The following is a 25,376-nucleotide window of genomic DNA, read 5'->3' as shown; positions in this document are numbered from 1 at the left end:
GCAAAGTTGCAAATGCCCTCACGTTGCTACCATGTTAAATAGACAAGGTTTATACTAGTTTCAGCACATTCCACAACTTCCAATGTGCTGGAGAGTTTGGAGGGTCCAAGCTCAAGCTTGAATAATGACTCTTTGATTTGCATGTACATTAGACTCCCGGTCTATTTTGGTGATCTGTGGATTCCTCAAGATCTAGGCATAACACGTATATAAATTAGGAATTTAGGGAAACGACTTCAGAGTCGTGGTAATTCACAAGATAATCTAATTAAGTGACTTCTCAAATCATCCATTTGTCATATTTTAAAATTACATTTGTTTAGTGTATGCATATGTGTGTGTGAGTGTGTGTGTGTGTGTGTGTGTGTACGTGATTGGTATATTTATGCCATTGCCTCCTGCCTCCAAGGTATGTCAAATCAATAAGAAATTACCTAGTAACGATTCTTTCCCTATCATTACCTTTCAAAAACTGAGACTTCATTTTTATCTGTTTCATCCAGAGAATCTCATGACTATAATTTTGTGACTTTGGTGTCCATAAACAGCCGGAATCCAAAGTAACAAAGGAAACACAGAATAGCAAGTTCACTTTCTCATTAAACTGCCATCCATTTTGCCTATAATGCAAATTTCAATTGCTTTAGAAAACCATTATGTATCTCAAATATATCTGTGATATAATTTATGATGCATGTTGCTTCAGATTTTTTTGTCGGTGTGTGTGTGTATTTGTGTGTGTGTGTGTATGTGTGTGTGTGTGTGTGTGTGTGTGTTGTTTTTCTAAGGGAGTCTCCAAATATTTTTAAGCAAGAATCAAGTAACTTAAGTATTTATTGATTCATAGTCTCCTTTTCTCCACTATTGAGTATTAAAAGTATATCACCAAAAATAAAATTCTATGAAAATGTATAACTGGCTTCCTGCCAACTTTACTGACATAAAAAGTTTTATCATACTGGACTTAATCTTATGATATACTCTTCTGGCACATTATATTTAACAATATGTGGATTTGTGAGAAATCTGCAAAATTAGGCTTATGAGATGGCTGAGTATGTCATGACATTTATAGTCAAACTGACAACCTGAATTCTATCCCAGAACTAAATAATAGGAAAGAACTAACTTCAAATTTACCTCTGACCCACCCACCCCCCAAATACATATACTTGTCATGGCATAAATATATCAATCACACACACACACAAACACATGCACACACACACACACACACACACACACACACACAAACACATGCATGCACTCAATAAATGTAATTTTAAAATGTGACAAATGGACAATTGATGAAAAGAACTTTTTATATGTATTATCAATTGTTTTCAAGCTGTGTAATTCACCAAAATCCATCCCTGTAGATGTTCTTTAATATATATATACACATATATAACTTTTTTAGTTTTTTGTCTTTATAAAAATTATATACACCCTATATATTTTCTCAAAAATCACATTTAATGACTAATCTAAGAAAGACCTCTCTCTCTCTCTCTCTCTCTCTCTCTCTCTCTCTCTCTCTCTACGTGTGTGTGTGTGTGTGTGTGTGTGTGTGTGTGTGTGTGTGTGTGTGTGTAGCATCCTTGGGCAACTGTATATATACAGGGGAATGCACAGGATTAAGTCCATATATGTGAACCTTACACATTTGTTTAACTATGCACACAGAGGGACAAGAATATTTACCAAAAACTACCACACTCAAAAAGAAAAAATAATATTTTGCAGTTAGAAGATGATTTTTTGGAATAAATTCTTGCTACAATGTAGCTTGTGGATATCAAACTCAGGTGGTTAGTCTTGGATTCAAGTTCCTTTTCCTCTGAGACAATAGTAGGCACAAAATTTCAAAAAAAAAAGAAAGAAAGAAATATGAGAAGCATTTTGAGATTCTTCAGAAGTTCTCTCGATTAGAAGAGGTGACAGGACATCCTGGTTTCTGGCTTTTTAGATCTGTAATAATGACATTTGAATGTAGACCCAGGTCATTACAGCCTTTAATCCAATGGCACACTATACAGAAACAGCAGTCAAGGCTCAAGTAGGAGCCAATAACATCTCTGTTGCACGTCTTTCAGTGATAATAGGGTACCTCACTAAATGTTGAATCTTTAAGAAGCTAAGCATTCTCAGGACTGAGGATCATAAATTCTTCTCTGAAATCCTACAGAGCATGAGGACTTTCTACTGGGATGTCAGATAGCAGACATTTTTATATAGAAGGCAGAATACAACATATTAGCTTAGAACAAAGGCAGAAACCCAAGTGTCACCCTGATGTGTGTAAGTCAGGGCCAACGTCTACAGTGAGAGTGAGCCAGTGCATTATCTTGTTTGCCATAAGGTCACATGGGTATGGAGGTAATGTCTTCCCTTCCCATTTGTGTCTTGCCACTTGCAGCAGTTGGAAGAGCTGGCTCTGGGGTCATTAGAGAGGTTGAGCTAGCCATCTTCCCAACTTATGGAAGAGCAGGTTCTATATATCATCTGCACAGCATACTGGAACTGACCCTGATGTCAAAGGCATATGTGAACTAGTCCCTTGATGACTGGAGCATTTGGGAGAGTATACTCTACATCTTGAATGGTCAGTACAGTTGAGCTGGCTCTCTAGGCAGGGGTTATGCTGAGTTGATCTGAAGGGTCTGAAAGAGGAAGAGCAGACCCTGCCTCTTGACTATGGCAAGATTTGATGGTGTTGCATGAGCAGTTCTGGAGAACTCTTCCCTTTGTTGCAAATACAGAAAAGTCTGGGGGCTGAATAGCTCAGTTATCAGCCAGAGCCAGATCCAGGGCTCTGACTTGGCCCACCTCAAAAATCTACAAACTGTTAGGGCACATAAATAATCTCTTCCTGGAGATCCAAATATGCAGAATCTCCATGACACAGGGCAACAAAATGAAGATGCGAGGAGGATGTTTATATTTCGTGATGCACAACAGTTTCAAATATAAGATGTTGTTTACGGAGTATTGCAAGTATGGAGAGTGAACTGCAGGGAACAGGGAGATGAGTGGGACTGGGGTGCATAATGTGAAACACACAAAGAGTTAATAAATGGTTAAAAAAGGAAATAGGCAAAAGCCAAATCTCTATAAAGTAAGAAAATATAATTTAGATATGTAAGCACATCATTTATAATCTTTATATTTATGCACTATATAAAGAGACATTTAGAATTGAATCATGTTTACATTGATGCACTCTCAGGTATTATTTTGATCTCTAATGATATTTATATGACATACTTCTATATTTCTAAGTGCTACTGCTGTGGGAGTTTAAATTCCTTCGTGCATGAACAGATGAGTTGTGTTTATCTTTATCTCTCTATCTCTTTTTTTATTTCTCTTCTTGAGTACCATTCCATACTTTTTCCATCTTCCCATGTATTTCTTTCACTGTTTTGATTAAACACATCCCAAGTCATTGATTTTGTCTATTAATAATATCATAACTATCTCAATGTATTTTAAATTTCCCATCTCTAGTGAAATGCTCCTGGGTTTGGGGATGTGAAATATCTGCCTAAAGCCTTACTGAATTGGTTCAATAGCTACATCAATTCAATGGTTGATTCTATAAATAGACATAATATTACCTGGAAGAGGAGACAGTTTTGTCAACTCCTTTGTTATACTCAAAAATCATTATTTATTGAATTTAAAGAAACTTTAAAATAGAGGAAGTGGAAAAGCTAGAAAATAGTTAATACTGTTTACTCTTCCTTCAGAGGACCAGAATTTAAATTAACAAACACTTGTCAAGAAAGTAAAAAAAAAAATTATGTCATCTGCAGAGATTATAAAATATTCTGGCCATTGTGGGCACCTACAAGCATGTACACATGTAGCATACAAATTTAAATACATACTATATTTTAAAAAAGTGACAAATTGGGGCTGGAGATATTTCTCAATTCATAGAGCACTTGGTGCTTTTTCAAGAGACTTGAGATTTAGTTTACATAACCTACATTTTCCTAACAAAAACTCAAATTTAGTTAAGAGCCAGAACACATGATTGTATGTACCTTGATTCTGACAAGAATTTTCTCATCCAAGAATATGAAATTGCCAGTGCTTTCAAAGAAATTTATAGTTCTAGTCCTATTAAATATATAACCTTCTGTTTCAAATTTAATAACTAAAGAATTAAAATTTAAAATTTAAAGATTAAAGAACCTTCAAATCACTCACATTATTGTTGTTTAATTTTACATTGCCTTTATCTTTCAGTTTTTTATTACATAAGGATTTTGTCACTTCGGCTGTGAACTAAAAAAAAATATTGTCCTGGCAAGATATGTGCACTGTTGCAATAATGGCATGAACATTTAAAGTAAACAAGTGATTATTTTATTGGACTTAAGTTTCCATATCACCAAGAATGATGACCATATAGGGTCCCATTACAAAGCTAACAATACAAAGCTACAAAAGATACATTCTATGGAAGCATCTATTACTGTTATGTGATAAGTGGACATGGTATCAAAAGTAGTGATACTTTGACTTCTTCTTTTCCAATCTGTATCCCTTTGATCTCCTTTTGTTGTCTGATTGCTCTGGCTAGAAATTCAAGAACTCTATTGAATAAGTAGGGAGAGAGTGGGCAGCCTTGTCTAGACCCTGAATTTAGTGGGATTGCTTCAAGTTTCTCTCCATTTAGTTTTTGTTAGCTACTGGTTTGCTGTATATTGCTTTTACTATGTTTAGGTATGGGCCTTTAATTCCTATTCTTTCCAGTACTTTTATAATGAAGGGGTGTTGAATTTTGTCGAATTCTTTCTCAGCAACTAATGAAATGATCATGTGATTTTGTTCTTTCAGTTTGTTTATATAATGGATTATGTTGATGGTTTTCCATATATTACACCATCCCTGCATGCATGGGATGAAGCCTACTTGATCATGGTGGATGATTGTTTTGATGTGCTCTTGGATTCGGTTTGCCAGAAATTTATTGAGTATTTTTTGCATCGATATTCTTAAGGGTCTGAAGTTCTCTTTCTTTGTTGAGTCTTCATGTGGTTTAGGTATAAGAGTAATTGTGACTTCATAGAAGGAGTTTGGTAGCACTCTGTCTGTTTCTATTTTATGGAATAGTTTGGATAGTATTGGTATGTGGTCTTCTATGAACGTCTGATAGAATTCTGCAGTGAACCCATCTGGACCTGGGCTCTTTTTGGTTTGGAGACCTTTAATGTCTGCTTCTATTAATTTAAGAGTTATGGGGCTGTTTATATGGTTTATCTGTTCCTGATTTAACTTCAGCACCTGATATCTGTCTAGGAAATTGTCCATTTCTTGCCGGTTTTCAAGTTTTGTTGAATATAGGCTTTTGTAATAGGATGTGATGATTTTTTTGAATTTCCTCTGATTCTGTATTCATGTCTCACTATTCATTTCTGATTTTGTTAATTTGGACACACTCTCTCTGTCCTCTCGTTAATTTGGCTAAGGGTTTATCTATCTTGTTGATTTTCTCAAAGAAGCAACTTATGGTTCTGTTGATTCTTTGTATTGTACTTTTTGTTTCTACTTGGTTGTTTTAAGCTCTGAGCTTGATTATTTCCTGTCTTCTACTCGTCCTGGGTGTATTTGCTTCTTTATGTTATAGAGTTTTTAGGTGTGTTGTCAAGTTGATGATATATGCTCTCCCTTGTTTCGTTCTGCAGGCACTCAGAGGTATGCGTTTTTCTCTTAGCACTGCTTTCATTGTGTCCCAAAAGTTTGGGTATGTTGAACCTCATTTTCATTAATTTCTAAGAAGTCTTTGATATCTTTCTTTATTTCTTCCTTGACCAGGTTTTCATTGGGTAAAGCATTTTTCAACTTCCATGTATATGTGGGAGTTATTCCCTTACTGTTATTGAAGACCAGCTTTAGCTCGTGGTGGTCTGACAGGACACATGGGATTGTTTCTATCTTTTTGTATCTGTTGAGGCCTGTTTTATGAGCAATTATATGTTCAATTTTGGAGAAAGTACCATGAGGTGGTGAGAAGAATGTATATCTTTTGTTTTAGGATAGAGTGTTCTATAAATATCTCTTAAGTCCATTCAGTTCATGACTTCTCTTAGTCTGTCTAATTCTCTGTTTAATTTCTGTTTCATGATCTGTCCATTGATGAGAGTGCCATGTTGAAATCTCCTACTATTATTGTGTGAGGTGCAATGTATGCTTTGAGCTTTAGTAAGGTTTCTTTTATGTATGTAGGTGCTCTTCTATTTGGAGCATAGATATTTAGGATTGAGAGTTCATCTTGGTGGATTTTTCCTTTGATGAATATGAAGTGCCATTCCTTATCTTTGATGACTCTAAGTTGAAAATTGATTTTATTCGATATTACAATAGCTACTCCAGCTTGTTTCTTCAGACTATTTGCTTGGTAAGTTGTTTTTCAGGCTTTCACTCTGAAGTAGTGTCTGTCTTTGTCTTTGAGGTGTGTTTCATGTAGGCAGCAGAATGCAGGATCCTCATTTCATATCCAGTTTGTTAATCTATGTCTTTTTATTGAGGAGTTTAGACCATTGACATTGAAAGACATTAAGGAATAGTGATTATTGCTTCCGGTTATATTCATATTTGGATGTGAGATAATGTTTGTGTGTTTTTCTTCTCTTTGTTTTGTTGCCAAGATGATTAGTTTCTTGCTTCTTCTAGGGTGTAGCTTGCCTCCTTATGTTGGGCTTTACCATTTATTAACCTTTGTAGTCCTGGATTTGTAGAAAGATGTTGTGTATATTTGGTTTTGTCATGGAATATCTTGGTTTTTCCATCTATGTTAATTGAGAGTTTTGCTGGACACAGTAACCTGGGCTGGCATTTGTGTTCTCTTAGGGTCTGTATGACATCTGTCCAAGATCTTCTTGCTTTCATAGTCTCTGGTGAGATGTTTGGTGTGATTCTGATAGGTCTGCCTTTATATGTTACTTGACCTTTCTCCCTTACTGCTTTTAATATTCTTTCTTTGTTTTGTGCATTTGGTGTTTTGACTATTAAGTGATGGGAGGAGTTTCTTTTCTGGTCCAATCTATTTTGAGTTCTGCAGGCTTCTTGTTTGTTTATGGGCATCTCTCTCTTTAGGTTAAGGAAGTTTTCTTCCATAATTTTGTTGAAGATATTTACTGGTCATTTGAGCTGGGAGTCTTCACTCTCTTCTAGAGAGAATTCTTAATATATGAATCTCAAGTGGTCAAGAAACACTTAAAAATTCAATATCCTTAGCTATTGAAAATTCAAATCAAAACTGCTATAAAATTTCATCTAACTCATGTCAGTACTAAAACCATTGACACAAAAGATAGATTTTTTGGGATACAAAGCAGTTAAAATTTATTGGTAGAGACATGGAACCATTTTTTTTCCAAATGGCAGAAACTTTTACAATCTGTGAAAATTTAGAATTAGAGTGTGATGCCTTTGGTCACTGCACTATACTGAGGTCAAATTGTTATCACTAACACAGGTAAGATAAATGGAATCTTTGAATTCAAGGAGGAAGGTATAGTAAAGAATGAGTGTGAGTAATATTCTGAATGGGTAGAATCCATAATTAGGACAGGAACCAACTACGAGGTAAATCAAGCAGAAAAAAAAGGACTTCTTTTAGAAGCTAAGGATAAGGAAATGGACAGTTGTCATAAAAAGGAACATTCCTAGAGGTAGGGTTCAAATATCATATGGTTACAGAAGGACATAGAGAATGAGTCTATATAAATAGTTGGATCTATGGAGCCAATAAAAGGTACAGAGACAACTCCTGGGAGGAGAGGTGGAGTGACAAGTGCTTAGACAAAGTAAGTGAGTAAGAAGCAAAAATATGGATTTGGCAAGAGAGAGAGGAGAAAACTCTAGTTGCAACCTACATGTGAACATGTAGGAAGGAAGAAAAAGGAAAGGAGAAATAAGAGTAAATATTCTTGTGAAAAAACATTTCAAGCTGAGATTTCTGCAAGTGGATCAAGGGACGTTTTAGAGAAAAGTGCCCCAATTTACAAAGGATGGTAGTAGTACATATCCATGGGATAGATGACCAGTAGAATGAGAGAAGATACTTGGCACACTGGCTGTGCCTTTCGTAGAAGTAGTAGGATCTAATACCCAAGAAAGACAAAGTAGATTTCTTCAAGGTAAATCTTACTTCTGTACCAGGAGATGCCTTTCTACATGATGAGTCCTCAGAAGGGCAAAGAAGACTCTAGCAGCCAGAAATAATGACCCTTCAAAAATTTAGAGTCAAATAAGGTAAATGGGAGAAGCCAACAAAAGCAAATATTTCATAGCCCAGGAGAGCAAAATCAGCAGATTAGTTCAATAAGAGTGGCCAGGACTCTTGAGACAGGGCCCATTTTCTCATACCCCAGTTTTGTCATTAAATGTGTGAACTGAAAACAAGACAGCAACATTGCAGAGTTAAGGGAAGATTCTTATTGTACGCATTAGAGATAGACGAGCAAAAGACATTATGAAGAATTTTAAAGGCTGCTTCATTTTTCCAGCCTGTTATGCAGCAGGATCTGCACAGCCTAGGGGAGAAATGGAGGGTATAGAACAAGAGCTGGTCTCCACATGAATACCACCCTGTCACTCAATGTAGGGAAAAGCCAACTGGCAAATGCCATTACTGACACTCACATGGATCCAGCAAGACTTTCAATTTGAGCAATAATGGATGAGAGCTCCTGACCCCAAGTGGCTAAAGGCCTTTGACATCAGCTCAAAGACCCAAGCCTCTCCATTGTGAGACAAGACAGGTTTATCCATACTGTTTTTGTTCTTTCTTTCTCTTCTCTCCTCTCTTTTTCACATACACACGTTAAGATCAGTCTTCAATGTGTACATATTTTCTTCTCCTTTTAGAGCCTAACAGTGCATATGTGACAGGTTGTAAGACATGTAGAATGGATCACCAGATAGACATAAGATCTGGTGAGATTAAATGTACTCAAATTCCCAGAATCTCAGAGATTTTAGATTGGCATGAAAGGACCTATTTCTTCCCTGTCTCTGTGCCTGATCTAGAACATGTAACCATGATATCCAAATGAGTGAACCAAAGATAGTCTGTCACATAATGCAGAACCAAGAGTGCTCCCATGCACAGATAGCATCACCAACATCTTAGCCTCATCTAACAGAAAATAATTACTCCCAAATCCCTCCACAGTACCCATTTCATATAGTCTCTGTCTGCATAGAATAAAGCACAAATTGTATTTTATCAAGTATAATTTGAGATAATTTACTGAAATGTAACATATGGGGAAGGCTCTCTAGAGCAAAGCACTAACTATTGAACCTTGGAGCCTCCTGTTCAGCCAGTATCTCACTGCATGTGTGCTATATCCTAAGTATTTTTGCACTTTTTGGTTAATGTTCACTCATCAGTTAATACAAATAATGCATGGTATTTTGGGTCTTGGTTACATCACTGAGGATGATATTTTCTAATTCCACCCCTTTGCCTCCAAGATTTATGATGTCCTTATTGTTAATAGCTGAATAGTTTTCCACTGTGTAAATGTACCACAAGTTTTATATAAGTTCTTCAGTTGAGGGACATGTGGGATGTTTCAAGCCTCTGGCTATTATAAATTAGGCACCGATGATTATAGTGCAGCATGTTGCCTTGTTATACGTTGGAGCGTCTTGTGAGTGTATACACAGGAATGGGATAACTGGGACATCTGGTAGTACTATGTCCAATTTTCTGAAGAAATGCCAGACTGATTTCCATAGCAGTTGTACCAATCCCACCAGAATTGGAAGAATGCTATTGTTTATCTACATCCTTGACAGCATCTACTTTCACCTGAGACTTTTATTTTTTTAACCTTTCCCAGTTTCCATTCCATAAACCACCTATCCCATCTCCCTTCCCACTTCCTCTATGATGGTATTCCAACTCCCCAACAACCCAACCCTTCCAGTCTCCACAGTCTGACATTCCCCTACACTGCAGGGTAAAGCCTTAGCAGAACCAAGTGGTACTCCTCTCATTGGTGCCTAAAAAGGCCATCCTCTACAACATATGCAGTTGGAGTCATGGGTCTGTCTATGTGTACTCTTTGGGTAGTGGTTTAATCCCTGGCAGCTCTGAGTGGTTGGTATTCTTGTTCTTATAGGGGTGCAAGTCCCTTGAGCTCCTTCAATTCTTTCTCTAACTCCAACAAAAGGGGCCCTCTTCTCAGTTCAATGACTTGCTGCTACACTTTGCATATTTGGCATGCTATGGCTAAGCCTCTCAGGAGACAGCTATATCAGGTTCATGTTGGCGTGCACTTCTTGGCTTCAGAAATATTGTCTTTAAGTGTGTGTGTGTGTGTGTGTGTGTGTGTGTGTGTGTCCATTCCTTCAACTTTGTATCCATATCTCCTCCAATGAATATTTTTGTTCGCTGTTTTAAGAAGAACTGAAGCATCCGCACTTTCGTTGTTCTCCTTGAGCTTCATGTGGTCTGTGGATTATATCTTGGACAATCTGAGATTTTGAGCTAATATTCACTTATCAGTGAGTGCACACTATGTGTCTTTTTTTGCTACTGGGTTATCTCACTCAGGATGATACTGTCTAGTTCCATCCATTTGCCTATGAATTTCATGAAGTCATTGTTTTTGATAGCTGAGTAGTACTCCATTGTGTATATATATATATATATATATATATATATATATATATATATATATTTTTGTGTGAAGGGCATCTGGATTCTTTCCAATGTCTGGCTATAATAAATAAGGCTGCTATGAACACAGTGGAGAATGTGTCTTAGTTATATGATCGAACATCATTTGGGTGTATGCCCAGGAGTGATATGTCTGGGTCCTCCTGAAATAGTATTCCCAGTTTTCTGGGGAACCTCCAAAATGATTTCCACATTGGTTGGACCAGCTTGCAATACCACCAATAATGAAGGAGTGTTCCTCTTTCTCCACATCCTCACCTCCTCACTATCATCTGTTATCACCTAAGGTACCTGAGGGGTTTAATTTTTTGCTTTTTTTTCTTTTAACTTAGCCATTCTGACTGGTGTGAGGTGGAATCTCAGCAGGATTGTATTGATTTACATTCCCCTGATGATTAAAGATGTTGCAAATTTCTTCAGGTACTTCTCAGCCATTCCAAATTCCTCAGCAGAGAATTCTGTTTAGCTCTGTACCCCATTTTTAATAAGGTTATTTGACCCTCCAGAGTCAAAATTCTTGAGTTCTTTGTATATATTGGATATTAGCCCCCTATCAGATGTAGGATGGGTAAAAAAAAATTCAAATATGTTGGTTGCTCTTTTGTCCTAATGACAATGTCCTATGCCCTACAGAAGCTTCACAATTTTGTGAGGTTCCATTTGTTGATTCTTGCTCTTAGAGGATAAGCCAATTGTGGTTCTGTTCAGGCAATTTTCCCTAGTAAGTATGTGTCTGAGGATCTTCCACATTTTTTCTTCTATTAGTTAGAGTATACCTGGATTTTGTAGACATCCTTAATCCACTTGGACTTGAGCTTTGTATAGGGCATAAGAATGGATCGATTTGCATTCTTCTACCTGCTGACCCCCCAGTTGAATGAGAATCATTTGTTGAAAATGCTATCGCTTAGCTGCTGGATGGTTTTAGCTACTTTGTCAAAGATCAAGTGACCGTAAATGTGTGAGTTCATTCTGGATCTTTAATTCTCTTCCATTGATCTACCTGCCTCTCCCTGAACAATACAATGCAGTTTTTTATCTCTATTGCTCTGTAATACAGCTTGAGGTCAGGGATGGTGATTACCCCAGAAATTCTTTTATTGTTGAGTATAGATTTCGATATCATGGGTATTTTGTTATATCAAATGGATTTGCAAATAGCTCTTTCTAACTCTAGGAAGAATTGAGTTGGAATTTTGGTGGGAATTGCATTGAATCTGTAGATGGCTTTTGGCAAAATGTCCATTTTTACTATATTAGTTCTGCCAATTCATGAGCATGGGAGACCTTTCCATCTTCTGGGATCGTCAATTTCTTTCTTGAGAGACTTAAAGTGCTTTTCATACAGATTTCACTTGCTTGGTTAGAGTTAAACTGAGATACTTTATGTTATTTGTGACTATTGTGAAGTGTATTATTTCCCTAATTTCTATCTCAGTCTGTTTATCTTTTGAGGCCAGTAGGCTACTAATTTGTTTGAGTTACTTTTATAGCCAGTCACTTTGCTGAAATTATTTATCAGACATAATAGTTCTCTGGTGGAACTTTTGGGGCCACTTAAATATATTATCATATCATCTGCATATAGTGACATTTTGATTTTTTCTTTTCAAATTATATCCATTTGACATCCTATTGTGGTCTGATTGCACTGGCTAGGATTTCAAGTACTATATTTTCTAAATAGGGAGAGAGTGGGCAGCCTTATCTAGTCCCTGATTTTAGTGGGATTGCTTCAAGTTTCTATTTTGTTTGATGCTGGATAATGGTTTGCTGGGTTATTTTCTTTGTCTTGGTTTCTCCATCAATGTTAATTAAGAGTTTTGCTGGATATAGTAGCCTGGCCTTCCATTTGTGTTTTCTTAGGGTCATTATGACATCCCAGGATCTTCTGGCTTTTCGCGTCTCTGGTGAGAAATCTGATATAAAGCTGATAGGTCTATTTAAGTGATCCAAGTGATCCTACTACAAAAGCCTATATTCAACAAAACTTGAAAACCGGCAAGAAATGGACAATTTCCTAGACAGATATCAGGTGCTGAAGTTAAATCAGGAACAGATAAACCATATAAACAGCCCCATAACTCTTAAATTAATAGAAGCAGACATTAAAGGTCTCCAAACCAAAAAGAGCCCAGGTCCAGATGGGTTCACTGCAGAATTCTATCAGACGTTCATAGAAGACCACATACCAATACTATCCAAACTATTCCACAAAATAGAAACAGACAGAGTGCTACCAAACTCCTTCTATGAAGTCACAATTACTCTTATACCTAAACCACATGAAGACTCAAAAAAGAAAGAGAATTTCAGACCCTTAAGAATATCGATGCAAAAAATACTCAATAAATTTCTGGCAAACCGAATCCAAGAGCACATCAAAACAATCATCCACCATGATCAAGTAGGCTTCATCCCATGCATGCAGGGATGGTGTAATATATGGAAAACCATCAACATAATCCATTATATAAACAAACTGAAAGAACAAAATCACATGATCATTTCATTAGTTGCTGAGAAAGAATTCGACAAAATTCAACACCCATTCATTATAAAAGTACTGGATAGAATAGGAATTAAAGGCCCATACCTAAACATAGTAAAAGCAATATACAGCAAACCAGTAGCTAACAAAAACTAAATGGAGAGAAACTTGAAGCAATCCCACTAAAATTAGGGTCTAGACAAGGCTGCCCACTCTCTCCCTACTTATTCAATAGAGTTCTTGAATTTCTAGTCAGAGCAATCAGACAACAAAAGGAGATCAAAGGGATACAGATTGGAAAAGAAGAAGTCAAAGTATCACTATTTGTAGATGATATGATAGTATATTTAAGTGATCCCAAAAGTTCCACCAGAGAACCACTAAACCTAATAAATAACTTCAGGAAAGTGGCTGGGTATAAAATTAACTCAAATAAATCAGTAGCCTCCCTCTACACAAGAGAGAAACAAGCCAAGAAAGAAATTAGGGAAACAAGAACCTTCATAATAGTCCCAAATAATATAAAATACCTTGGTGTGACTTTAACCAAGCAAGTGAAATATCTGTATGATAGAACATCAAACCTGTGGAGAAAGAAATTGAAGAGGACCTCAGAAGAGGGAAAGATTTCCCATGCTCATGTATTGGCAGGAAGAATATAGTAAAAATGGACATTTTAGCAAAAGCGATCTACAGATTCAATGTAATCCCCATAAAAATACCAATCCAATTCTTCAGAGAGTTAGACAGAACAATTTGCAAATTCATCTGGAATAACAAAAAACCCAGGATAGCTAAAACTATCCTCAACAATAAATGGACTTCTGGGACAATAACTGTCCCTGAACTCAAGCAGTATTATAGAGCAATAGTGATAAAATCCGCATGGTATTGGTACAGAGACAGACAGATAGACCAGAGGAATAGAATTGAAGATCCAGAAATGAGCCCATACACCTATGGTCACTTGATTTTTGACAAAGGGGCCAAAATCATCCAATGGAAAAAAGATAGCATTTTCAACAAATGGTGCTGGTTCAACTGGAGGTCAGCATGTATAAGAATGCAGATTGATCCATGCTTATCACCCTGTAAAAAGCTTAACTCCAAGTGGATCAAGGACCTCCACATCAAACCAGATACACTCAAACTAATAGAAGAAAAAGTGGGGAAGCATGTCGAACACATGGGCACTGGAAAAAATTTCCTGATCAAAACACCAAAGGCTTATGCTCTGAGATCAAGAATCGAAAAACGGGATCTCATAATACTGCAAAACTTCTGTAAGGCAAAGGACACTGTTGTTAGGACAAAACGACAACCAACATATTGGGAAAAGATCTTTATGAATCCTACAACTAATAGAAGGCTTATTTCCACAATATACAAAGAACTCAAGAAGTTAGACCACAGGGAGACAAATAACCCTAAAACAAGATGAGGTTCAGTGCTAAACAAAAAATTCACAGCTGAGGAATACCGAATAGTTGAGAAACACCTATACAAATGTTCAACATCTTTAGTCATAAGGGAAATGAAAATCAATACAACCCTGAGATTTCACCTCACACCAGTGAGAATGGCTAAGATCAAAATCTCAGGTGACAGAAAATGCTGGCGAGGATGTGGAGAAAGAGGAACACTCCTCCATTGTTGGTGGGATTGCAGACTGGTACAACCATTCTGGAAATCAGTCTGGAGGTTCCTCAGAAAATTGGACATTGAACTGCCTGAGGACCCAACTATACCTCTCTTGGGCATATACCCAAAAGGTACCCCAACATATCACAAAGACACATGCTCCACTATGTTCATAGCAGCCTTATTTATAATAGCTGTAAGCTGGAAAGAACCCAGATGCCCTTCAACAGAGGAATGGGTACAGAAAATGTGATACATCTACACAATGGAATAGTACTCAGCATGGATGAAGCAAATAAGTGCAGGCAGACAGGAGCCGGATGTAGATCTCTCCTGAGAGACACAGCCAGAATACAGCAAATACAGAGGCGAATGCCAGCAGCAAACCACTGACCTGAGAACAGGACCCCCGTTGAAGGAATCAGAGAAAGAACTGGAAGAGTTTGAAGGGGCTCGAGACCCCTTATGAACAACAATGCCAAGCAACCAGAGCTTCCAGGGACTAAGCCACTACCTAAAGACTATACATGGACTGACCCTGGACTCTGACCTCATAGGTAGCAATGAATATCCTAGTAAGATCACCAGTGGAAGGGGAAGCCCTTGGTCTTGCTAACAGTGAACCCCCAGTGAACATGATTGTTGGTGGAGGGCGGCAATGGGGGGAGGGTGGGGAGGGGAACACCCATGAAGAAGGGGAGGGGGAGAGATTAGGGGGATGTTTGCCCGGAAACTGGGAAAGGGAATAACATTCGAAATGTAAATAAGAAATACTCAAGTTAATAAAAAAAATACAAGAAAAAGAAAAAAGAAAAAAGAAATTAGGAGAACTGTTACCTACAATAAGCTTGTTCCAAAGTAAGTAATCCACAGCAGTCCTGTGCCTATACATAAACTTTTATGGTATAAGCTGCCTCTGCCATGCAGCTTACCATAAGTGAGACACTTTCACCAACATAAGAAACTATTTGGAGTAACACTTCCATTTTGCATAGTGGTCTAGTAAAATTTAAGTTCCTTAGACCATCTTGAGATCTGACATTTAACTTGGCAGAAAGAGCACCATATTGACATCTGGTAGCAAGTTAAGACATGAATGTTAGATATGTTTCATCCTGGTAGACAAGTTAGAACATAAATATTAAATGAGTCAAATCCCCTGCCATAGTTGGATACCCTAACCAATGAGTGTAGGATTTGTGTACATCAAAGACATATTACTAAGAAAATCCTCTCTCCCTAAATGTTGATTGGTGAAATAAGGTGGCACAGATGTTTGTGGATTTGGGACTTAAAAACACTATAAAATCTTAACTCAATATCATGTTTCTGTTTCTAACTCAGGACAATGGCCCTGGTCTGCCATCCTGAGTCATATGCTCAATAAACTCTCCTTGTCTCACTGAAAAAAAATGACTTTATGAAATTCATAGGCAAATGGATGGAACTAGAAAATATCATCCTGAGTGATGTAATCCAAACACAGAAAAACACACATGGTATGCACTCATTGATAAGTGGCTATTAGCCCAAATGCTTGAATTTCCCTAGATGGACAGAACACATGAAATTCAAGAAGGATTACCAAAATGTGAATGCTTCTCTCCTTCTTTAAATGGGAACAAGAATACCCTTGGGAGGGAATAGGGAGGCAAAGTTTAGAACAGAGGCAGAAGGAACACCCATTCAGAGCCTGCCCCACATGTGGCCCATACATATACAGCCACCCAATTAGACAAGATGGATGAACCAAAGAAGTGCAGGCCTACAGGAGCTGGATGTAGATCTCTCCTGAGAGACACAGCCAGAATACAGCAAATATAGAGGCGAATGCCAGCAGCAATCCACTGAACTGAGAACAGGACCCCCGTTGAAGGAATCAGAGAAAGAACTGGAAGAGCTTGAAGGGGCTCGAGACCCATTATGAACAACAATGCCAACGAACTAGAGCTTCCAGGCCTAAGCCACTACCCAAAGACTATACATGGACTGACCATGGGCTCCAACCTCATAGGTAGCAATGAATATTCTAGTAAGAGCACCAGTGGAAGGGTAAGCCCTTGGTCCTGCCAAGACTGAACCCCCAGTGAACGTGACTGTTGGGGGGGAGGGTGGCAATGGGGGGAGGGTGGGGAGGGGAACACCCATAAGGAAGGGGAGGGGGAGGGGGATGTTTGCCCGGAAACCGGGAAAGGGAATAACACTCGAAATGTATATAAGAAATACTCAAGTTAATAAAGATGGGAAAAAATAAAGATATACCAGATTGCCTTAAGAAAAAAGGAATTTTCTCTTGAAAACTGTTCAAATTTAATCAGATTATTTGAATTTTTGATATTGAGATTCCTGAGTTGTTCATACATTTTGAATATTATTGCTCAATCATATGTGCAGTAACTGAAAAACATTTTCCCTTAGAGTAGGCAAATGTATTATGCTATTGACTATTAACCGTATCCCTTGTCTTACAGAAGCTGTTTAGTCTCAGGAGGCCCCATTTATTTGCTGTTTATCTACTGCTTTGCTACTTGTTTTCTGTTCAGCAAATTGTCTCATACAAATTTATCCAAGAATATTCCCTAATTTCTTTTTATTCAGGTTCAGTGTGGCTGATTTTATGTCGAAATCTTTAATCCTTCTGGACTTAAGTCTTATATTAATTGTTAAATGTGGATCTGCTTACATTTTTCTTCTCTATATTTTTTATCAGCAGACATCCAACAAGATCAGAAAATTTTGTTGAAGATTCTTTCTGTACTTCTGGTTTATTTTTCAAAATATGAGCTGTTATATTCATGTGGATTTATATCTGAGTCTTTGATTCATTTCTGTTGATCAATATGTTTGTTTTATGCCAACACCACGTGTTTTTTTTTTTTTTTACTACTATAACTATTAAATATATCTTGAAATCAGGGATGGTGATATACCCCCTGAACCTTTTTGATCAATCAGGATTATTTTATCTATCCTAGGTCTGGTTTTACCAAATTAAATTGAGTATTTTCCTATCAAGTTCTTTAAATAATTGTTGTAGTCAAGAAAATATTTTTAAAAATGTTGGTGTGGGGCCTCTATCCTTTCTCTTTATATAAAGTTAATTAATATGTTTTGTTATATATTTAACATTACTTTTTCAAAAGATGAATTTACTTTTTATATGAGTAGAATGTTGCTGTCTTCAGACACACCATAACAGGGCATCAGATCCCACTACATATGGTTGTGAGCCTCCATGTGCTTGCTGGAAATTAAAATCTGGACCTCTAGAAGAGCACTCAGTCTCTCAATTGATGATCCATCTCTCCAGCCCTTAATTATTTTTTAATTTTTTTGTATAAGTCTAATTTTAAGCAACCAATGTGGCAAATGTCACCTAAGTATCCAGAATTTGCCTGGCTTCCATGTTTAAAGAACTAGTTGTTTATATTATCATTGACTGTTTAAATTTTTACTATTTTATATTTATCTTATGTATTAACTTTAATTAAAATCTCTTCTTTATAGGCCGTTAAGGTGTTAAATATAGTTGAGCAATTTCAGTTACTACAGAGACCATGTTCAAAGAATATGTGTTTATGACAGTTTGATTTTAAAAAGGTTGTTTTTCATCTTACATATTTAAATTATTTTTATTCATAGAATGTCTATTTTTAGGCCATCAAAATGTCATATGTCAGGTAAGTATTTTGAAATTTTTTTGCAGTTTAAGTTTAAAGATCCTAGTTGTTTATGATAGTATTGACTTTAAGTTTTTATTAATTTTTCTATTCTTATTTCGATTAAGCTTGTTTTCTGTTCTTTGAGTAGTTTGTTATCATGTTAGTAGGGGCTTTTACCCTTTATGACCTTAGTGGCAGTTAAAATAATTTGAAAAGACCTTGACTGTATCTTTAGCCTGTTTCCAAACATTTCTGTGTCAGTTTGGGGGTGTAACTGTGTCCTCATTGAACCCATGAACCCCAGAATTTTCTGCATCCATTAAGTATAAATGTTTTCTTAGTCCTGAGCTCACATGACTTGGAAAGAAACCACATGGCTGGGTTAAAAAAAACAACTCTCCTCACCTCTTAATCTTAAAGAGATGGCATGTGGACTCTGTTTATTTGCTTTTTTTTTTTTTTTTGAGATTTTCCCCTTGTTGACAAATTGGGTAACAAATATAGTTAAAAGTATAATAAAAAAAAAAAAAAGAAAGAAAGAAAGAAAGAAAAAAAGTTCAATGTGGGGCGTTTCTACCCACTTTAGACTTTTTTATGTTTTTGGATAAAAGACTTACATGGCCTATATATTTTAATATGCTTTTAGCAACACAATAGTGCGAGAGTTGCCTACCAAACACATTGTTGTAATCTTACTTTCTAACAGTAATCCCAAGCCATCACTCAGTATTGATTATACCTGCATTGTTCTCAACTCCAACTAGATAAACCTCTGGTCCATATTCTCCTGGATCCCATCACCTGGTGGTTCTCCTTTCTCTCTGTTACATTCTTTTCTGTTCTATGGTGGTTTCTTCTTCTCTCTCCTCCTCTTCATTGCCTCTCCTCTCCAAACCTACATAAACTCAACTTAAACTATCACTTTTCTGTCTAGTTACTGCCCCAAATTACTTCTGGGGTAGGGTCCCAAAAGCTACATACAGACTCTAGATCTTGGGGAACAATATAAAACATTACAGCACACAAAGACAAACCTTAACAAATTGTGTTGGAATTTTGATGGATTTCAATATATTTGTAGTTTGCTTTATTAAGGTGACCATTTTTACTATGCTAATTCCAATGATAGATAAACATTAGAGGTCTTCTCACCTTCTGATCTTTTTCAATTTCCTTCTACAGAAACTTGATTTTTTTTTTGTGATACACATTTTTTACTTGATTGATTAAGCAACAGCCAATGCTGGTGAAGATCTGGAGCAATTGGGACATTCTTCCATTGCTGGTAGGAGTGCTGATTCCACTCTAGAAATAAATATTTCTGTTTCATGGAAAATGGGAAATTGATAAATCAATTGATAAATTGATAAATCTCAAAAGCCAACCATACTACTCTTAAATATATACCCAACAGATGCTCCATCTTAACGTGAGGAAATTTGTTTAATTATGTTCATAGTGGCTTTATTTATAATAGCCAGATACTTAAAACAACTAGATGTCCCTTAATTAAATAATGAATAAATAAAATGGGGAACATTTTCAAAACAAAATGTAACTCTGCTGTTAAAAACTAGCATTATGAATTTTGCAGGCAAATGGATGAAACTAAAAACTTCATCTTGAATGAGGCAACCCAAATTCAGAAGTAGAAACATGAGCATGTGTATCCCAGTTGTCATAATTGAGACTTCCTCAGATACCTGATGAAATTAGATTGATTCATGGCCAAACATTTGGCACAGCTCAGAAATTCCCAGAAGATAGGGAGGTTCAATGGTATGAGTCAGAGAGGTAATAGACATCAAAAGAATATGGCCCACAGATTCAACTTATAAAGGCTCATAGAGGCTCAAAGATACTGAATCAGTAATTACAGAGTCTGTATAGGTTTGAACTAGGTTTTCTTCTTATATGTTGTGGCTGTTTAGCTTTAAGTGTCTTTGGGACTCTTAACAATAGGAATTCACATGTCTCTAACTCCTTTGCTTGCTCTTGAAACACATTTCCTCTAGCTGAGTGGCCCCATCATTTTTGATATAAAGATTTGTGCTTAATCTTAATTCATCTTGTTATGCTGTGTTCCTTTGTATCTCCACAGTTTTCATGGACAGTTGTACTGTTGTCTATAACCACAACTTCCTGTAGAAGGAAAAGTTGATGAAATATTCTCAATGTTGAATTGTCAAATATTGCTGTGCCAAGTGTTAGAAAAAGGTTTAGAAATAGGAATCCAAATTTCTGAAAAACAGCAAGCCATGATATCCCCTTGACTAATCAAACTGATGGATGAAAAACACTCAGACTTAGAGAATCTTTACTCATTTTATGACCTAAAGTCCAGTGTTAATAAACTCACTGAAGATAAGAAAGAGGACCAGAGGTACTGCCGATGACATTTCAATATTTCATAAGAGAAAAGACACAGCAAGCTTTCCAGCTGTCGTCTTCTGTTGACCTTTTTGAAGCCTTTTCCAAGGTGATCTGTATCTCATTCACCATCTGAAATGCAGAGATGTAGGGTGTCAGCATTGGTCTGTAACCCATTGTATCTTTGCTGAATCACAGCTGTGACCCCAACTACTCCATTGTATCCAACAATCCCAAAGTCTTACTGCATGCTCATCACATGTTACCTAGATATGCTGATGACCAGTCAGGAGCACAGGAAGCACCTAAAGAACTAGTACTGCTTTGAGAGTGACACAATCTGGTGCCAAACTCAAAAGAAGGATGCTGATATGCTAATGGGTAGTGAGAAAAAAGGAAGGGGTATCAAGAATTGCTGAAAAAATGAAAAGCTGAATGCACATTGGGATTAGGAGCAGGTTTGGGCCTTGTGCTAGGCTATCTCATAAGCAGCAACTGTGAACAGCTTCTTGACATGAACATGTACCATGTGAAGGTGCCATGGATGTCTTCATCAACCTGGGAGTGATGGAGGAGGTGATGTTCTATGCCATGTGCACCATGTAACTAGCTGTGCAGATTTTTTTTCCTGGAAACCATCTCATCAGAAGCATTCAAACATTGAAAGTTGGCAAGCTGCAACTCTGTAAAGACATGTTTCCTTAAGCCATGAAGAAGCTAAGGCTGGTCTTTCACATTTTGAAAGTGGTGCTGGCTGAGAACAACAGTGAGAATGATTGAGTTCTCTGCGAGAATGTGTTGCCAACATAAGAATCACCTAAGGAATCCAAGAAGTTCAGGGGCAGTGGGATACCTCACATCCTTAATCAAACACCTTACTAAAGTCACATTCAGTAAAGTTTGATATGTGGACCTGCTATAGAAATAGCCACTGTATTTACATGGATAAATATGTTTCTGTCATGTGCCATGAGTAGACTTATTTGGAACAGAGGAGAACCACTATAATAAATACAAAAGATGTGTTGAATATGCCATTGTGGCATTGTGATGCCACGCACACATCATTTTGACTGTTTTGATCTCAGAACTGTAAACATGAACATACAGAAAAAAATGGGACACCAGACAGCACTCGAGCGACAGGGGACGTGGATCTCTCAGAATCTGAGGCCACTTTGGTCCTCAGAGTGAATCCCAGGATATGGATGGCTATAAAGAGAGACCCAGTTTCAAATATAAGACAGAACATAAAATAGGGTGGAATAAGTTAAAGCTTCCTGTTTATATATGTGTAGGGGTAAATGGATAAAAGTAACCATTTTCACATATTTGATATTTCAATATTTGAATACATGTGTATGACACAGACTTATCAACAAGCAAATACAGCCTCCCTTTATTCTTCTGCCTCCATGGCTCAAGACTTCTCATAACTAGCCATCCCAACTTTTACACAGGAGGGCGAAAGTGTGGTAATTGCCTATGTCCCTGGGTTATTTGCTGTCTTCTAATTTTCTGCCCATCTGTGTACAAAACAATTTCTGCAGAGATATGGGAGCTGCTGAAGAGTTGCAGTTTGTAAAGTGGAGGGGGATCTGTAGCCACTGACCGCACTGTGGCAGAAAGGGTGGGGTGTGTCAAGGCATGGGTGTGTGGATCTCTGTGAGCTATCAGGTCTTTCCCACAGCTGCCACTGCTCCTGAGTCACTGTGTTACGAGTGCTAGGAGCCAAGGTCATAGCCACCAAACAAAAAGTGACTACTGGTGACTCAAGCAGCTTCCTGTAGGAAAGGTTTTAAGAGAATTTTTCTTACACAATGTGTTATAGATCTATATGACAAACACTGTCAGAAGATCTTTGATGAAATAACTCGTGTCTTTTATTGCTTTTGGACAGGATCCTTTTGGATCTTAGCATCTAAGAGTAGATCCTTTCTATTGGCTTGATCTGAAATATTAGGGATGCCTCTTCTGCATGTGGAGAGGCTTTGGGTGCTGCCCCTAAAAGAGTAATTTTCACAGTCCCTCCATGAGATATTGTGATCACATGTTCCAGGACAAGAACCTGGTTAGGAGTAAGTGAAACTCCGATCATCCTAAGTTATGAGGGTACCAGGGTTTTTGAATCTTCTCAACCTTACCAAGTTTTTGTCTGGTGTCACAGTTCCCTTTGCCCCACAATTTTTTCCAGTTCTATCCATTCTGCTGCAGATGATAGGGTTTCACTATTCTTTATGGCTGAGTAATATCCCATCATCTATATGTACTTTGTTATATGTTGGTAAGCACCTAAATCAATTGTAGCCTCAACTATTATGAATAGCTTCACAGTAGATATGGACAGCCAAGTATGTTTGGGATTTACAGATTTACTTTCCCTTAGAAATGCTCCTACAATTAGGATGGCTGGATTCCATGGTAGTCTAACCTGTAAATCATAGATGAACCTACATACTGTCATTCTGTTTTAGGTTACAACCAATAAGGTATGAAAGTTCCTTTTTTTCCATGGTCATGCCAGCATTTGTTATTTGGGGGTTTTTGCTTGCTTTGATGTTGGCTTTAATAGCACTTTACTTCACATATAATATATTTCCTTGAAGTTCTGATTTCTCTAATGACTGATGGTATTCATTGTGCCTTATGGATTTGATCAGAGCAGTTGTACATTTTGTATTAAGATTCTAGTGTTTTAAGTTTATTACATATTTTAAATATACTATGAATTATGGATATAAATTCTTCATTGAAAGGATAACTGGCAAGCAAGTCTCTCTTTTTATTTTATTTTATTTAGTTTTTATTTTATATTATTTTATTTTGCTTAATTTTATTTATTTTTACGCTTCAGATTTCATTCTGCTCCTGGTCCATTCTGCTGACTGTTCCACATTCCATACCTCCTTATTGACCCTCTCCACATTCACCCCTCCCATCTTCAAAAGGATGTCCCCACCTAACTCACCCGACCTCTAAACTTACTGGGGCTTCCAGGATCTTGAGGGTTAGGTGCATATTCTCTCAAGGAACCCAGACCAGGGAGTCCTCTGTTGTATGTGTTGGGGGCCTCATATCAGCTGTCATATGCTGTCTGGTTGGTGATCCAGTGTCTGAGAGATCTTGGGGGTCCAGGTTAATTGAGACTGCTGGTTGCCCTCCTGCTCAGCTTACTCTAGCTTTCCCCTAATTCAATCAGAAGGGTTAGCAGCTTCTGTTCATTGGTTGGGTGCACATATCTGTTTCTGACTCTTTCAGCTGCTTGTTGGGTCTTGTGAAGGGCAGTCATGATAGGTCCCTTTTTTATGAGTGCCCTATAGCCTCAGTAATGGTGTCAGACCTTGGGATCTCCCCTTGAGTTGGATCCCACTTTGGGCATGTCAATGGACCTTCTTTTCCTCAGGCTCTTCTCCATTTCCGTCCCTGCAGTTCTTTCAGAAAGGAGTAATTTTGTTTCAGATCTTTGACTGTAGGATAGCAACCCCATCCCTTACTTGATGTGCTGTCTTTCTGCTAGAGGTTCCCTATCCATACTTTAGGACATTTCATCTACCCCCTTTGAGTCCTGAGGGTCTCTCACTTCCCAGGTCTCTTGTATATTCTAGAGTATCCTCTTAACCTCCTTTCTCTCATGGTCACCTGTTTCATTCTTTGTGCTTGCCCTCAGGGCTTCAGTCCTTTTCTCCCACCCAATAGCAGATCATGTTCCCCCCAAACCCTATCCCCTTTCCCTCCTCTGTCTTGCCATCCCTTATCCCTTGTGGTTGTTTTCTTTTCCCTCCCAAATGGGACTGAGGAATCCTTACTTGGGCCCTCCAGCTTGTTGATCTTTTTGAGTACTGTGGACTGTATCATGGGTATTCTCTATGTTTTTTGGCTAGTATCCACTTATTAGTGAGGACATACTGTTCCCGTCCTTTTGTATATGTATTACCTCACTCAGGATATTTTCTAGTTCCATCCATTTGCCTGCATAACTCAGGATGTCCTCATTTTTAATAGCTGAGTAGAATTCCATTGGCCCCATTCTACTTCCCTTTCTTTCTTCTCAAATATTATTCTTTATAATGCTACTCAGCCTCCCCCTATTTACTACACATTTCCATAAGTTCATTCACTAATAACCAGAAGACACGCAAGGTCATTTTGATATCTCCTATGTAAATGGAATTAGTCCAAAATGCTTCAATTTAGCCTCAGGCAGGTTCTTCACAAAATAACAAAAGAAAATGCATCACAACCTTTCAGACTGGACAATCTAATATGAACAACTTCATAATTATAGTTGTTTTTCTAAAACTTGAGTCTAGTATGTGCCAAAATAATGTAAATCTAGTCATCAGACTAGAGATATCATATCAGTGCCACCCTCTAAAGGCCTCCCTGCTTCATTAGACAGGCAGAAGCATGATTGACAAGGGAGAGGAAGAATGCTGCTGGGGGTCTCAGTTTCTTCCTCTTCTATAAAGTATTCAACATATTAATGACAGTTATAGCCAAC

The 25,376-nt window shown here is 37.4% G+C and overlaps 1 pseudogene; it reads left to right on the top strand.

The window, feature by feature from the left end:
• Nucleotides 1-19,361: 19,361 nt before the first annotated feature.
• Nucleotides 19,362-21,655, top strand: LOC116910939 (annotated as a pseudogene).
• The last annotated feature ends 3,721 nt before the right edge of the window (nt 21,656-25,376 follow it).

This window comes from Rattus rattus, chromosome 10 (assembly GCF_011064425.1).
Source record: "Rattus rattus isolate New Zealand chromosome 10, Rrattus_CSIRO_v1, whole genome shotgun sequence".
NCBI lineage: Eukaryota > Metazoa > Chordata > Mammalia > Rodentia > Muridae > Rattus > Rattus rattus.
This window is presented reverse-complemented; position numbering and strand designations above follow the sequence as displayed.